This window comes from Vombatus ursinus, unplaced genomic scaffold, assembly GCF_900497805.2.
Source record: "Vombatus ursinus unplaced genomic scaffold, bare-nosed wombat genome assembly UNPS02014830.1, whole genome shotgun sequence".
Classification (NCBI taxonomy): Eukaryota; Metazoa; Chordata; class Mammalia; order Diprotodontia; family Vombatidae; genus Vombatus; species Vombatus ursinus.
Window position 1 is genome coordinate 16490231 of NW_020954608.1, and position 18556 is coordinate 16508786.

An 18556-nucleotide genomic window follows, 5' to 3' on the forward strand; every position below is an offset into this window, starting at 1 on the left:
TTTTTGTGGGTGGCAAAGAATTGGAAATTGAGAGGATGCCCATCAATTGGGGAATGGCTGAGCAAGTTGTGGTATAAGAATGTAATGGGATACTATTGTGCTATAAGAAATGATGAACAGGCTGACTTCAGAAAAACCTGGAAAGACTTGTATGGTCTGATGTTGAGTGAAGTGAGCAGAACCAAGAGAACATTGTACACAATAACAGCCATGATGACTAATATTGATAAACTTAACTCTTCCCAGTAACACAAGGATCTAAGATATCTCCAAAGTCCTTGTGATGGAAAATGCTATCCACCTCCAAAGAAAGAACTATGGAATTTGAATGCAGATCAAAGCATACTATTTGCTATTTTTTTTCTCTCTTCTGTTGAGTTTTGTTTCCTCTTTCTGGTGGTTACTCCTATTGGTTCTTATTTTTACTTACAACATCACTAATCTGAAAATGTGTTTAATAAGAATATGTATGTATATATATATATATATATATATATATATATATAGCCTATATCAGATTGTGCACCATCTTGGGGAGGGTGGTGGGGAGGAAGGGGGAGCAAAATTTTAAACTCAAAAGCATATGGAAGTGATTGTTGATAAATCAAAATAAATTAATTTTTAAAAGTACATTAAGATACATCTCAGATATGTTTATCATTTCAACTATTTTTATAATTTCTGGTTTTATTAATCTAAGATAGTCTTTTGTTATTTATCCTTTATCTGTTGACTTACTGCTTTATTCCTTTTCTAAGTTTTTAAAGCACAGATACAGTTCATTAAGTTTCTCTTACTGATCTGGGCATTTAAGTCTATAAATTGCTGAGAAGTACACTTTAGATCTCATAGATCTTTTTTATGTTGTATTTGTATTGTCATTATATTTATGTAATCTATTATTTTAATCATTCCTTTTTATCTAGGTACTATGTAATATTTATTAATTCATTTCATAGCACCCCTCCATTACTACATGCAAAAACAGGAAGTAAGTTTTTTAAAACTTTTTTTTCTGGATATGGTTATCACCAAATAACATCATAATAAGGAAAATTACTATATTTTAGCTCATAGGAAATAACTGATTACCAGTTGGGAAATATTTTTGAATCAGCCATCTGTCTATAGATTGTCAGACTAGTAAATAATTAGAGCAATTTTCAAAATCAAATTAAAGGAAAACATTTAGATAAGATAATAATGTGCAATTAAAACTCCAACTAGATCTACTCAAATAAACAACTATCATGATAAATTTGGAAATAGACATGGGGGGGAGTTTTGATGGGGATTGATTATCACTATTTGCACCAGAAATTTAACTCCCATAAAGCAATCAACATAAGGAGGAGGATAAAAGAGTCTAGAAATTGTTTCATCTAGCAAGTACTAGATTTCTTTGCCAATTTCGGAGATTTAGCAGCTGAAGTCAACAACAGGTTTAAGAATTCAATACTTAAGGGGAAATTATATAAAAGGCATTATGCCAACACTGGGAATACAAATTATTATATTACAAGGAAGGCAAAGGAGAAGGAAGGAAAGGGGAAAAGAGTTCAGACATAGTTCTCTAGAAGTATTTGAGTAGTTGGAGAAAATTTTTAACTATGAGTATCAGAGAAGGTGACATGAAAGGAAGAGCATATGAGCTGAGTTGCAAAGGAAAAATAGTGCTGAAAGGGAGGCATAAGTAGAGGGTCCAATCAAGGAAAATGAATAGAGGTGAGATATATCTTGTCAATTTTGTAAAGTAGCAAATATCATAGTTTGATTGTAATGGGATATATGATGTACAAAAATATGAAATAAAACTGGAAATGTCAGATAGATATATATGGGGATGGGGTGGAGAAAAGATACAAGTAGTTTATATTTTGTCTAAGATGCAATGGGGGTGATTCTCCAAAGATCACTAAAGGGGTAAAAAACACATTCATATCTACACATTAGGATAATTATTTTGACAACTGTTTGGAGAATTTATTTTGGGGAGATGATAAGTTCAGTTTAAGCCATGATAAACTTAAGGTGCTAGTGAGATATTCAGTAGATACATCCAGCAGACAGCTGGGGATGTTTGTCTACAGCTCAGTAGAGAAATTAGGTCTAGATGTGTGTATGAATATGTACACATTATACATACAATTGTGTGTGCATGTGTGTGTAATATGTTCAATAGTCCTTTAACAATCAACATCCAGTGAATTATAAAATAGGGAAATTATTTACTAGTGTCAGGGAGGATGTTCTGAGGAAGAGTCTAACTAGAGTAGATGCTCTTCTATATAGATAGGGAAGCTAGGTGGCACAATGTTTCTTCCTGTGTTCAAATCTGGTCTCAGATACTTACTAACTTACTGACCTCGGGCAAGTCACTTAACCCTGTTTGCCTCAGTTTCTTCATCTGTAAAATGAGCTAGAGAAGGAAATGGCAAACCATTCTACTATATTTACCAAGAAAATCACAAATGAGGACACAAAGAGTCAGATGCAACTGAAACCACTGAACAACAAGTATGTAAATGGCGGTGTGATTGTTTTAAGGCCCAGAATGGTATATCTCTTCATTAATGAAATCCATTTTATGATAAAGAAATCGATAATAATTAACATAGAAAAATGATGAAGAATGCCCATTATATAGACAAGTAAGTAGTCTCCAAATTTTTCTGAGAGTAAACTCTTATCAGTAAAATGTCTGAGAATTCCTCCCTCTTTTGTAGTTTAACAAACTATGTTTGTTACAATAGGTGCATAAAATAGAACTTTAAAAGGGGCAAAATAATATTCAGTCCTACTTAATAAAGAACCACTGGAATTTAGTAAATAGGGGAGTACCACAGTGGAGTCTGTGCTTTAGTATAATCACTTCAAAAATTATAAGGAAAATGGATTGGAGATAGGAATTCTTGAGGCAGGAAGCTCAGATAGTAGATTGTAACAGCAGTCTATGCAAGAGTTAAAAAGGGCCTGAACTAGATGCGTATATGGGTGGAAAAAAAGGTATAGAGGCTAAAGATCTTGTGGAGGTGAGGAATGGTGGGGAATTGAAAACGATAGTGAGGTTATAAAACTGGGAGAGGGAACAGATGATGGTGTCTTCAATAGTAATAAAAATGTTTTAGATCACAACCCATCCCTGCTTGTTTATCTTACATGATTTACTTTGTTCCATCCAAAATAAAAGGGAGGGATTAGGTCTCTTGCATACCAATCACTATCTCTGAGTGGAAAAAGTGGGATCTGCCAAAGATATAATGTGACCTTTGAGGCAGTAATTGAGTATACTAGGAGAGGAAAGGGTTCTAAATGATGCTAGCATGGGAGCTGCTCTGTGTGCTTGGATAGTAGTTAGAATACAGCTGCCCTGAATGGTCAATGTCTACCTCAAAAAGTGAGGAGATTAGAAGAGTAGTATGTGTGGGAGGTAATAAAAGTAGGTGTGATTCTGTTTGAGACAAAGCCCTCAGTAGCCTATTGTATCCAACCAATCTTCTAATCCTCCAAATGACTGACCACGCACACTTTATAGTAAAGCCATGGTCCCCATTTTGTAAACCACTGGTCTACACTATGACCTACATATAAATGGGCATCCCACTGAGTTTATCCATTAGCAAATACATTCAGGATGGGCTATTCACAAAACAATAGGAAGAGAATAGATTTAATAACATTAGGGATATTTTTCATGATCCTAAGTTGCTACCCAAACACAAAAACCCATTTTTCTAACACCAACATTTTCTCAGTGGTGCAATATGATTGCAAACCATAATATCTGAAGAATAAACATTTTTAATTCCTTAAGGGACAATGAAGAAAATTAAGATAGGTATAAATAGGCTGTAGTACCATACTGAAAAATGTAAGAAAAAAATGTAAGAAAATGTAAAAAAAAAAGTAAGAAAAAATTCCAGAAAAAAATATCATCCAGGAAATGTATCCTTTGAAAAGAAGATTATTCATATAGCAAAAGTAAAGAAGTAAATGGAATGCCCAAGTGTGGCATTATTACCTACCAACTGTCTTAATATTTTATTGAAATCTAGAGGAAGTCCTCCACTGGGTAGTTCATCTATGGTGTATTTCTGGGAAGTTATGGACCAAAAGAAAACAGGAATTGAAGGGATGAATGGGTTGCAATCTCCATATCTAAAGGGAGTGCCTTTATCTCTAAAACCTCTAAAAACTCCCTCTAACAATGCAGGTTGGCTCAGTTTTTATGACTTTTAATCTTAAAAGTATTATATAGTCATACTCTTCACATATGGGCTACAAGTAGTAACAAATTCCTGAGTGTAACAAATGATATTTAAATGCAATTGGGGATGTTTAACAAAATGAATAAAAATATAATTCAACACAGATAATGTTAATATGTGATTTTCTAAGTCAATATATAGCCTGCAGATATTATCCTATATGATCCCATTTCTATTTGATTTTGACACCACTGGCCTAGAACACTGAGAAGTCAAATGACTTGCTTAAGATCACACAGCCAGTATATATCAGAAGCAAGGCCCTGGCTCCCAGGCCAGTTCTCTCCTCACTTATCCACAATGCCTCTGCCTTACCTTATTGGATTACATGGACAAAATGATTATGAAAAATAATGATAGAACTAGAAGAAATCTCATTTTCCTAATGATAATCTGAAGCTGAGAGAGGTTAAATGACTTGCCCAGGGTTATTTGGCCAGTTAATGGAGAAGCAGGAGCTAAAATTCATCTCCTCTGGTTTCTGATCTATTGCTCTTTCCACTACGTCCTGATGGACCATAGATTTTTTTTGAGCCTAGCGCTCATTTTAATGAAAGTTGACTGCTTTTAGCAACACTATTATCTTAGGCTATATCCAATTTGACAGCCTCTATGCTAAAGAACCATGCTGTCCACTACTTCAGTTTTGAAGATGAAAGTGCAAGATTTTTTTTTCCCCAAAGGTCTAGATTAAAAAGAAATGAATAAAGTTTAATGGCTTTTCCACAGAGTCTTCTATCCCACTGGCACACATTTTCCTAATTATTTGAGTTTCACTGTGTGACTTGAACACCTCCTAAATTAGAAGGAAAGGTCATTCAGTTCATCAATTGAAAAGCAAAAAAATAAAAAAAAAATTAAAAAAGCTTTAGATGATATCATTACCATTGGGAAACTCTGGTATATCTATTAAAACAAAGGTTTTGACCTATTTTGTATATTTTGAGGTGTTGGGGTGTTTAAAAGTGGCTCCTTAAATGTCTTTTAAAATATTCTGGCTTAGACAATGATGTTGTTGAAATCACCTAATGTCTTGCTTAATGTATAAATCTGGAGATCAGGGAGCAGAAAGTGAATTGCATAGGTATGTAGAAACTTAAGAGACCCAGAATAAGGAGACCTTTTCCAAAGGGCTTAAAGAATCATATTTTGGGGCCTCTAGGTGGTGCAGTGGATAGAGCACCAGCTCTGAAGTCAGGAGAACCTGAGTTCAAATCTGGCCTCAGACCAAACACTTGACAATTACTAGCTATGTGAACCTGGGCAAGTCACTTAACCCCGATTGCCTAAAAAAACAAAATCATATTTCCTTGATGTGTTACCTGTGGTAAGTAACTTAAATATTTTAGCCTCAGTTTTCTCATTTGTAAAGACGAGGCAGAATAGCATCTACCTCACAGGGTTGTTGGATCAGATAAGATAGCATATACAAAACATTTTGGACCCTCAAATATTGATGTACTTGTATTTTCTTTTTGGTGGAATAAACAGCCATTATATAAACTAAAATGGATGGTCACTGTTCAATATCTAAAGAACTATTAGGAATATTCTCCACTAAATATTAGTGTGAAAGGGAATAGGCATTTTTATAGTGCCTATTATATATGAGGTATTACACTAAGCTTTTTTACAAAAAAAATTCTCAAGTGAGATCATTTTATCAATCCTATAAGGTAGGTGCAGTTATTATTCCCATGTTAGATCTGAGGAAACTGAGGCAAACAGATGTTAAGTGACTTGTTCAGAGTCACACAACTAGTAAAGTAACTGAGACTGAATTTGATCTCAGGTCTTCTTGACTTTAGACTCAACATCTATCCACTGCACCTCCCAAATGCCTGCTGTCAATGCGAAATGGCTGAGACATAGGAAGCAACACAATTCTCTGAGATACCCTTACATATTCGTTAAATGTAAATGATTTCCTTATGAACTTCATGAACCCATATGAAAATTTTAATGGCCTGCGAGCTACTATGAAGTAAACAAAACTATATTTTAGAACTTCATTGAATAAATGACATGGCAAGTCATGTCTGACATAGGACGATTGAGCTCAGGGAGAAAGAAATGAGAGAGAGTTCATGTAGAATGGCTGTTTTAAGAAAGAAAGGGGGCAGCTAGGTGGCACAGTGGATAGAGCACCTGCTCTGAAGTCAGGATGAGAAATGATGAAAGGGACAGTCTCAGAAAAGCCCGGGAAGACTTATATGAACTTATGTGAAGTAAAGTGAGCAGAATCAGGACAACATTGTACATATTAATAACAATATTGTTATTGACTATTAATGATTTAGCTACTCTAATACAATGATCCAAGACAATTCCAAAGGACTCATGAACAAAATTGCCATCTACATCTAGAGAGATAATTGATAAATTTTAAGTACAGACTGAAACATATATACTTTTTTTATTTACTTTTTTTTTTTGCTGTTTTTATAAAATGGCTAATATGGAAATATGTTTTATATGACTTTACATGTATAATTGATACCATATTGCTTGACTTATCAGTTGGTGGGAGAAGTTTTGGAGGGGGAGGAAAATTAGAAACACAAAATTTTAAAAGATTAATGTTAATGTATAATTATTAATACATAGTTGAAAATTGTTATTGTTCACAACCTAATAGAGATAGAAACCTATTTTGTAACTTGTTTTGCAACAAGTAAAAGCAAAATAAGTAAGTCTAGGACCCACATTTACAAAGGGATATGAAAAGTAAGACAAGAAATACGGGGAGGTTGAGGCAAACTGGCAGTTTGACTTTTTGGATAACTGGAAAAGCTGATCATGACTGGCATTTAAAAAGTGGTGCTTTGTACTGAATGAACCAGGTGGGAATATGATGTAGCAAGAGGCTAAGATCTTGTAAAATTGACAGTGAATGCAATTGAGAAGATCTATAGCAGGCCACAGCTTTTCCATGCATAAGACACTTCTGGCAGTTTATACACAGGAACTATGATTTGAAAGAAAGAGATGGGACTATAGCAGGGGTGGGGAACCTGTGACTTCGAGGCCACATGTGGCCTTAAAGTTCCTCAAGTGTGGCCCTTAGACTGAATCCAAACTCCACAGAACAAACCCACTTAATAAAAGGATTTGTTCTATAAAATTTACACTCATTCAAAAGGCCATACCCAAGGACCTAGAAGGCCTTTGAGGAAATGGGGTACCAAGTAGAAAATCAAAAGGGAAAAGTAAAATACTTGGTTAGTAGAACTGAGATACAAGATTACATTGAGTTACTAAGTTACTAATTTAGGGTTTCTTGTGTTCTGATTCCTTAGGATAGGAGTCTAAGATGCTATTAACCAAACAGGTGGGAAACTAAGTGTTCCCCAATGTGAAAAAGATAAGAATAGTAAATAAGAATTCTTATATAAAATATAAGAATCAGGGGGCAAAGAACATCATTATAACTCCTGGATATAATAGAATGGTGTTACATTAGATCAACTGACATAAGCATTGAATCACAACCTATAAAAAGCATTTATTTAAAAGGAACCTATTGAATTCATGATTGTCTCATATATGCATTTTGAAGATACATTCTGTTTTTGTCTCATTCTTTAGTTCTTTTTAGTAATATTTCCAAATATCCCTTTTCCTCCCCATAAAACTATTGACTATGGGGCTTATTATAATGAAAATATTGGCATTTATTCATTCTTCTAAGAATATCTTAAATGAAATTTGTAATTCTCTTTTCCTTAGCTTGTTAAGAAGGCTGGATGCAGCCAGATCATTCCTGAAAAATCTTTCAGAAATTCATCCAAATCCCTGATTTTTTAACACCATGGAGGAAAAGTCACTGGATTTACATGGAAGGGAAAGATAATAGAAAAGAATACATTTCTTTCTATAGGAATCATGTTAATATGCTTAGGTAGTCCTAACAGAGAGGAAGGCTAGAGATGCCATAAAAACTGATGTAGTCTTAGTGCATCTTTATCTAGTTATGTTAGGCTGCTGGCTATAGGAAAATAATTCTTTGTTTGAGTAATGTATAAGTTGTGCTTGAGCAGAGAACTCAGGAGGACAGATGGAAGCTTTTCTTCTCCTCACTAAGCATATCCTCATGCCCTGTGCATCAGGAAAGAGAAAAGAGGTCAGAATAAAATATTCTATCTTTTGAACCCCTTTATCAATTTCAACGTTTTCCTTTAGAAAAAGTCTCCTTCCTGTTTAAAAGAAAATGCTCCTCTATTATTTGTGAAGTGTATTTTTAAAAGTCTGATTCCAAAAATAACATCAAGAGTATTCAATGTCAGAACAAGGGCAAAGTGTGATATTTTGTTAAAAACCAAATCAGAAAAAGGCAAGGCAACTATTAAAAAGCTTTACATTTCAACCCCTGAAGTCAAAGGCAGTATAAATACTCATATGTCATCATTAAGCCATGACCTTTATGATTTCAATTCAAATTTAAGCTTTATATTTGATGAGAATAGTGCCAGACTTCATTAGCATTCAGTAATTTTTATCTTCAATTCCAAGGATTGCCTAAATTTCCCTTCAATGAAATGGAAGCATGCACTATGAGACAGTGAGCTTAGGAGTAATGGAAGAAATTGGATGTCCAGGTATTTTGGTTACTAAAAGAGTAGATAAAAGATCTGTATTTTTTTTGGATTGGATTTCCTAACCAAATGATACTAAGTTCAAGTAAGAGGCCAGTGGCAGAGAGCCTGTATTTAGTGGACAATGGAACCATTAAATAGCACCTAGTATTTTAAGTCCAAGGAGTCATTTTCTAGAAACATTTTCTGGTCACCAGAACATTTCTCTAACAAGAGGGAATGTACTAGCAGATATACATGCCTTCAATATTGAAATATTACAATTGAGGATAAGAAAACATTGAAAGGACAGCTGTGGAAAACAAAGAATTATAGCAGAGATGGCATATAAAAATTATACCCTATGACAACCATAGAGATTTTTTTAATATACCCCAACATGAACTAGAAAGCCCCTTACACCATCCCATTGAACATAGGAAATTTTTTAGATGTGAAATAATATGTGTGTGTCAATATGGTAGCACAAATGCATGATTCAATGAAAAAACTCAGTGTAATATAAAATGTGTGTATATATACAAGTAAACTACCAAAAGTATTAAGATATATCACTCACCTTTTATATCTCTCAACATATTAAATTCATAAAATAATACCTTTAATGTATATAACATTCTAATATTTACAAAGTAGTTTATTTTTATTTCATTTGATACAACAACTTTTTGAGGTAATTTCTGATGATAAATCAACATTTTAGAGATAAGGAAAGTAAAACAAAGAAAGATATGATAACTTCTCCAGCATCACACAGTGTCTAAGGTAGGCTTGGAAGTTAGGTCTTGTCTTCAAGCCCAATAATCTGTCCACTAGACCACCTAACTGCCTAAGATCCCTCTAAGGTGGCCTTTGAGTATATACTTCAAAACATGAGGTTTGGTTACTCGAATATGTCCTATGATACAAAATAAAAGTATAGGAAAAGGAAGACTGGGGCAGAGTCAAGATGGTGGAGTAAAGGCAGGAACTTGCCTGAGCTCTCCCCCAAATTCCTCCAAATACTTTTAAAATGACTCTAAAAAATTCTAGAGCAACAGAACCCATAAAAATACAGGGTGAAACACATTTCCAGCCCAAGACAACCTGGAAGGTCGACAGGAAAGGTCTGTTGCACCAGGCTGAGAAGGGAGCACAGTCCAGTGCAGACCACACCAGCACAGACTGGGCCCCAACAAACCTGGAACAGGCCTCAGGTGACTGAATCACTGGCAGCAGTGACAGTTTCCAGACTTCTCAGGCCACAAATGCCAAAGACAACTTAGAAAGTCAGTAGAAAAGGTCTGTCAGACCTGGGTGAGAAAGGAGCACAGTCCAACCCCACCCCCAGCACAGCCCTGTGGCAGTGGCAGCTTTACTGGCTGCTTCTGGAGCTCTCAGTCCACAGACATTAAGGGGATTGAACAACTGGTCAGAAGGAGACTATAGGTGTCTCTTTGCTATCACTGAGGCAGGACTCTGTTGCTTTGCCCATACTTGAATCTGGGTCTCAGTCCTGGGTGGCAGTCCTGGGGTAAGAAGGAACACTAGGAGAGGAGTAAACACCTCTCCTTAGATCATACCACCTTGAAAGAAGTAAAAACTTACAGGTACCTTGAAGTATCTCTGAAAACAGCTGCACAAACCCTGAAGCTTGGGACAGTTCACCCTCTACACTGGAAGCAGAGCCCTACCTTAACAAAGAGTTAAAAAGTCAGTAATTGGCTGGGAAAATGAGCAAACAATGGAAAAAAAAACTCAGACTATAGAAACTTACTTTGGTGACAAGGAAGATCAACAAATACACTCAGAAGATGACAACAAAGTCAATACTCCTAAATCTAAAGCCTCCAATAAAAATATGAATTGGTCTCAGGTCAATGGCAGAGCTCAAAAAGGATTTTGAAAATCAAGTAAGAGAGGTAGAGGAGAAATTGGGAAGAGAAATGAGAAAAGAAAATCATGAAAAACAAGTCAATAGCTTGCTAAAGGAGACCCCAAAAATACTGAAGAAAATAACACCTTAAAAAAATAGACTACACCAAATGGCAAAAAAGGTCCAAAAAGCCAATGACGAGAAGAATGCCTTAGAAAGCAGAATTGGCCAAATGGAAAAGGAGATCCAAAAGCTCACTGAAGAAAATAATTCCTTAAAAACTAGAATGTAACAAATGAAAGCTAATGACTCTATGAGAAATCAAGAAATCATGAAACAAAACCTAAAGAATGAAAAAAAAAACACAGAAGACAATGAGAAATATCTCATTTGGAAAAACAACTGACCTGGAAAATAGATCCAGAACAGATAATTTAAAAATTATTGGACTACCTGAAAACCATGATTAAATAAAGAGCCTAGACATTATCTTTCAAGAAAATATCAAGGAACACTACCCTGATATTCTAGAAACAGACGGTAAAATAGAAATTGAAAGAATCTACCAATCACCTCCTGAAAGAGATCCCAAAAGGAGAACTCCCAGGAATATTACAAATTCCAGAGTTCCTAGGTCAAGGAGAAAATATTGCAAACAGCCAGAAAGAAACAATTCAAGCATTGTGGAACCACAATCAGGATAGCACAAGATTTAGCAGCTTCTATATATTAAGGGACCGTAGGGCTTGGAATATAATATTCTGGAGGTCAAAGGAACTAGGATTAAAACCAAGAATCACCTACCCAGCAAAACTGAATTTAATCTATGAAAGGGAAAATTGATATTCAATGAGACAGAGGAATTTAAAGCATTCTTAAGAAAGACCAGAGCTAAATAGAAAAATTGACTTTCAAATATAAGACTCAAGAGAAGCATGAAAATGTAAACAGGAAAGATAAATTATAAGAGACTTATTAAAGTTAAACATTTCTACATGGAAAGATGATATTTGTAACTCGTGAGACCTTTGTCAGTATTAGGGTAGTTGGAGCGAAAAAAACTTATATGTATAGACAGATTGATAGATAACTCATAATGCCTTTTTCATTATTAGGGTAGCTAGAAGGAGTATATATAGACAGAGGGCACAGGTATGAGTTGAATATGAAGGGATAAAATCTAAAAAAAAAAATAAGGGCTTAGAGAAGAATGTACTAGGAGAAAGACGAAGGGAGAGATAGAATGGGGTAAATTATCTCACATAAAATAGGCAAGAAAATGTTTTTACAGTGGAGGGGAAGAGGGGTGAAGTAAGAGGGGATGCGTGAACCTTACTCTCATCAGAATTGACTTAATGAAGGAATAACATACACACTCAATTGGGCATAGAAATCTATCTTACCCTACAGAAATGTGGGGGAAAGGTGATAAGAGGAGGGTGTGATACAAGGGAGGGCAGATTGGGGGTAATCAGAAGCAAACACTTTTGAGGAGGGACAGGTTGAGAGAATAGAGTAAATGGTAAGCAGGATAGGGTGAAGGAAAATACAATTAGTCTTTCAAAACATGACTATTATGGAAGTGTTTTGCATGACTACACATGTATAACCTATATTCAATTGCTTGTCTTCTCCATGGGGAGCTGGGGTAGGGAGGGAGGAAGGGAGAAAATTTGAAACTCGAAAGTTTCAAAATAAGTGTTAAAAATTGTTTGTTTGTTTTTTTTTTAACATGTAACTGGGGAAAATACCAAACCAAAAAAAAAAAAAAAGATTAAATATTAATCTTGTTTCTCCATTGTCCAACCTATTCAATTTGGATATCTCAATTCACCCTAGTTCAGGCTATCACCTTTTATAGAGACATATCGGAATTAAGTCCCAATTGGCCTCCCTTCTGATATATTTTCTCTTTCTAATCCATCCTCCACACAGCTGCCAAGTTGTTATTGCTAAAGTAAAGGTCTGACCACTTCCACTATTATGCTTAAGAAACTTCTGCAGCTTCTTATTTCCTCTGGGATAAAAGACAAACACCTCTGTTTGGTATTAAAATTCCTTCACAATCTGGCTGTAACCTAACTTTCCCACATGATTTCACAGTTCATTCCTCATACACTGTTTATATTTACAAACTGGTCTACTAGCAACTTTGTACACAATATTCCATCTCTTATAATTCCACAATCTGTTGCCAATGCCTAGAATTCTCTACCTCCAAATGTATCCTGAAATCTCTAGCTCTTATCTCCTCCCAAGGCTTGGTTCTGGCACTACTTTTCTAAGGAGACCTCTCCAGATATTTTCCCATGGCTCCTGTAATGCTCTCCCATCAAGTGTTAAACTTAACTTTCAACTTGCTTTGCTCTTATGTATACCTATTTATATTTGTTTACTTATCTGTTTACATGGTATACTCTTCATGAGTCAGCTCATTGAAGCCAGACACTATTACATTTTCACATCTGCATTGCCCAGCAAGGGGCATGCACATACCTGTAGAAGTTATTTAATAAATTGTTATGCATTGAATTGAATATCCTTACAGTATGGACAATACCCATCAAAAAAGCTTATTTTTTCATAATTTGTTGACTTAAAAGACTATTGATTAGACATTTCTTCTCTCAAAAGTTATATTTGTGGCTGTTGATTGCAGAAAAATATATTGAAAAAATGGTAATTCAACTGAATAATACTTAGAAGTGTATAGTTGATATGGCCATCATGACATGGTCCTGTGTATGAATTCCTATTCTGAAATATTATAGTGACAACATGTTGGAGGGAAAAAGTCTTAGGGTTTGGAGTCAGAAGAGTGAATTTGAAGATTAGCTGTTTAATGTACTGACAGTGCCCTTGGGCAAATCCCTTTACTTCTGCAAGCTACATTTTCCCTATAATATTACCTCACCTAATATGGCAGAGATTATTGCAAGATCAAATGAAAAGGTATATGTAAAAGTGCTTTGTAAATTCCATACAAATGTGAAGCATTACTATCAATTATAAAGTGATAACAAGTGTAACTAGCCCTTAAAGAAAATAAGCATAAATATAATAAAAAAATGCTATAAATTTTATAATATACCAAGAGTTTTATGATTATTTTGAGTTTGAAGAGGCTCTAACTTTTTTGGATGGGAATTGATCTGCTGTTTTTGATAGAATTTTTTTTTTAAGCTTTCTACAAATTCCATTTCTTTCCATGAAGCCTAGCACTGGATTTTCCAGGAAATGAGAGAAAAATGTGCTTTGCAATAGTAGTACAAAGAAAAATGTCTAGCTATCTAAATAGAAGAAGGCTGAATGATGGCAACTATTCTATCAGGGAGCATGAGAGATTTATTGTTAGATCATTTTGAACTACTTTGTTCACATTGAATCAATCAACAAGTATTTATTAAGTACTTTCTGATATCTTCAGATAAGAATGATAAATTATTTTTTCACTTTAATTTTCAAGATCAACTTCCCCTTTTTACGTGTATAAAATGTAAAAAAATACAAGATCAACCTAACAACCAATAGCCACTTATTAAATCTATGCAGTATAGAACATTGTTCTAGGAGCTGGTGGAGATACAAAGATAAGCAACTTTACCTCACCAATGGTGAGGATATGGCTCAAATTTTCTTTCTTGCCAGACTTGTGATTTCATTGATGTAGGACAAATTAGAAAACAATCTTTTCTAATGCTCTGTAATGAACAACCTTGGAAAGCTGTCTGCAGGTGTTCAGAAATTAAGTAATTTGCCCAGGGTAAACAAATAGTATGTGTCAGGGGCAGGTCTTGAGGCTAGATCTTACTGACTCTGAAGCTTATTCTGTATCTACTACTATGTGCTTTCACTCCCAACACAAATATATTCTATGATACTCACACACAAATACAATTACTATGATGCAGGTCAGAAGTGAATGAGTGTTGCAAATTATTGTTCAAGGTACCTTCCTCCTCCCCTGCTTAAAAAAGTTACTACCATCTAGAGATATTAAGAAAGGCTCCATGTGGATGTGGCATTTGAGTTAGGACTGGAAAGAGGGCCAGGATTAACAGGTAAAAGTAGGAAAAGGGAGAAATCTAGTATAGGCAAGGTATATTTTAAATTGAGAGATGAAAAGCATCTTGAGGCAGTTTGGTAAAATGTGAAAGGTAGCATAACATAGTGGATAGAATGCTGGGTTTGGAATCAGGAAAATATTCAAATCTTTCCCTAGATCCTAAATATCTATGTGACTGGGAAAATTTCTTAACTTCCCTGTGATTAAGTTCCTTATTCATAAAGAAGAGCATGGGACTTGTTCAGTTCAAAGGGCCCTTCGAGATCTAAATCTCTGATTGATGAACTCCTTGATCTGTTTCAGAAGTTCTTCATTCCAATTTGCTTGGACTGTATGGTAGTTGCCAAGAAGGCCCATGGCAGGCACCTTTGTTTCTTGCAATGAAGTTTGGTGCAGTTGAAACCAAATGTGGCAATCCAAAGACCAAGCAGTTCTATATTGCCTGGCATTTGCCATAGGCACCAACACATCTACACTGCTAAGTGTTTTTAGAATTGCTCACATCCCTTTGCTAACTGCCCTGATCGTTCGAATCTTGGGAGGATTTCCATTCAGAGAGGAGCTTATCAATGCAAATGATATTCCTCTTGCTCCATCCTACTCATGTTCACTGAGAAAATAAACAGCACTTTTTTTCCATTTGACTGGTGCCTGTGTGTCAAGCATCAAACACAGTTGACAGACTTCATATTTAACAAATAGCTCTTAATGCACCAACACTTGCTGCAGTTATGCAAGTTTTGTATTCACTGCACATCTCCAATATAATTCATTGCTTAGTAAAGCACTCTGAGGTATAGTACATGAAAAGTACTATATAATCCCCAGCAGAATACAAAATGAAAAACCCCATAGTTAAAGATTAATGATTCTTTTAGCTGCGCAACTGACTTATGGAACTGCTTCTTTTTTTTTTTTTTTTAGCCTGGAACTCAAGCTGAAATGCTTATATTTAAAAAAAATATTTTTATTTAAAGTTTTGAGTTCCAAATTCTATCCCTCCCTATTTTCCTTCCCTTCCCCCTCCCTGAGATGGTAAGCAGTCAGATATAGGTTATACATGTTCAATTATGCAAAATATTTTCATATTAGTCATATTGTATAAGAAGACTTGAATAAAAGAAAAAAAAATGAAAGAAAGTAGAAAATAGCATACATCAGTCTGTATTCAACCAATATCAGTTCTTTGTCTGGAGATGGATCGTATGTTTCATCATTAGTCCTTTGGGATTGTCTTGGATCATTTTATTGCTGAGAATAGCTAAGTCGTTCACAGTTCTTCATCAAACAATATTGCTATTACTGTGTATGATGTCCTCCTGGTTCTTCATTTAACTATGTGTCAGTTAATGTAAGTCTTTCCAGATTTTTCTGAATCACTTTGCCTGTCATTTCTTATAGCACAATAACATTCTATTACAATCATATACCACAGCTTGTTTAGCTATTCCCCAACTGATGAGCAGCCCTTTGATTTCTAATTCTTAGCCACCACAAAAAAGAGCTGCTATACATATTTTTGTGTAAATAGATCCTTTTCTGTTGAAATGCTTCTATTTAAGGGACAGAAAAGGTTAAGTTGCTATCATCTTAGGAAATATTATTTGCCTACAATGCATTTGGGTTCAAATGATCAACCAAAAAACAAAGTAGAAAGAACGCCAGCAATCATTAACTGTTGTTATTCTTTTCGTCATCATCAGACCAGAGCTACGATATCATCATTGTGGAGAATACGCAGTGAGGATCTTCTGCTACCACTTCAGCTGAGCAAAGTTCTCCTGTATTTGAGTTGTCCATTGTGGTCCAATACCCAACTGTCAGAGATAGGATGTAGGTGAATCAAAACAGTGTCCACATCACATATCCTTGTTGAATAGCCTTCCCCAGTAGGTTCAAGTCAATTCCTTTTTGTCAACTTGTGAATGACTTCTACATTTCTCATTCCAATCCTAATTTTATTCCATTATCAGACCTAAACTAACAGGGGACTTGGGTCAGTCCCAGGCAAGAACAATATCTTTAAAAAATCTTAAGGATAGTAATCATTCCCCACTTTCTGTCTTCCATCCTATAGGCTAAACATCTCCATTTTGTTCAACTGACAGGCCTATGGAATGGTTTTAAATCATCTCAATTATCCTGTTTATCCTCCTCTGAATAAAATCATTTGTTAATGTTCTCCCTAAAATTTGGAGATTTTACTTGAGTAAAATATTTGAGAGGCAGAAGTGGAAAAAAAGCTGTACTTATAAATCACAAAGGAGCAGGAATTCAAATCCCACCTCTGACATTTGCTAGTTGTGAAATAAAGGACAAATTACTTAACCTGTCTGTTAGCCTATCTTTAAAATTGGAATAAATGTCTACCTCCTAGGTTTGTTGTAAAGATCAAATCAATACTGTATGTAAAACACTTTGCAAACTTGAAAGCATGATATAAATGTCAGCTCTTATTACTCCAGATGTGGTCTGGCCAAAGGAAAATAGAGTAAGCTCTTTCTTCCCATATTCTGAATAACGGACCTCTCTCAATCCAGCTTAACATTAGATGAGATCATTTGATTACACTGTCACGTTGTTGAGGCAAAGAAAGCTTGTAGGACAATAAACCCACTGAAATTTTCACACAAACTATTTTCTAACCATTTCTTCTCCATTCTTTTTTTTTTAATACTCACTATAGGACTTCACATTTTTTCTTTGTTAAATTTCAATTTATTACATTTATTCTACCATGTAAAATTTCACATATCTAGGACTTAATAAAAGTGACATAACAGGTATAAAATATTGTTGGACTGAACAAAAAAATGCTTTTTAAGCAACATAATGTCAGATGACAGATATGTGCATATAGATTTTACTTCATATACTGTTTGAAGGAAAGTACTGTATCTGTTTTATCTATTGCAATAAACACATAGTAGATAATTAAGAAAGATCTACAAATTGCATTTTGGTAGAAAACCATAATTTTATCTTAACATGAAAAGTACTTGGGATCTTGTTTCAGTGAAACTGAATAGAAAACAGGATCAATGATTCAGAAATTAAAGTTGTAAAGAAAAATACTGTATCTCTTGATGACATAGTCAGAAAAAATATTACCAGATAATTCATAAAACACACTATTCATAGAAAGAGTTCTTATTCATGATTTCATAAGCAGTAATAATTGCATATGTCCTTGGAGAGAGAGAATATCTGCCCATGATTTTTATATGAAGGGAAGTACTAAAATAGCTTTAAAGACATTCTGAGAAGATATAGATTTAAAGTTCAGAGAAGATTTTATTTAGATACATTTAATGTGTAATTTGTTCTGTAATATTTTAAGGAATTATGAATTTAATATATTATATTTGCATAATTCAAATGGCACTTTAATGACTTAATGAAATTATCCAGATGGACTTAATGAATCAAGAATAGATATGAACACAATGGCATTAATTATTCAATTTCCTTAGGCGAAGGTAAAATACCTGGAAGTAACTATACTTCTTCAAACCAATGAAGGGAAAGAGTTTAAAATAAGTTCAAGTAGCTGCATGTTCAAAACAGTCAATAAATTCAACCCATATGCATTACATAGAGCATAAAGATTACCTGTACTCAATATATTTGATGTCCAATCTTCTTTTTCAAAATATATATAAATCCTTATTGCTACAAACTAATGTTTTGTTTTTTTTCTTTTCTTAGTATGGTACAGTTCACTTGGTTCTATAGCTAAATATATGTTCTTGTGTATACAACATCTAATTAG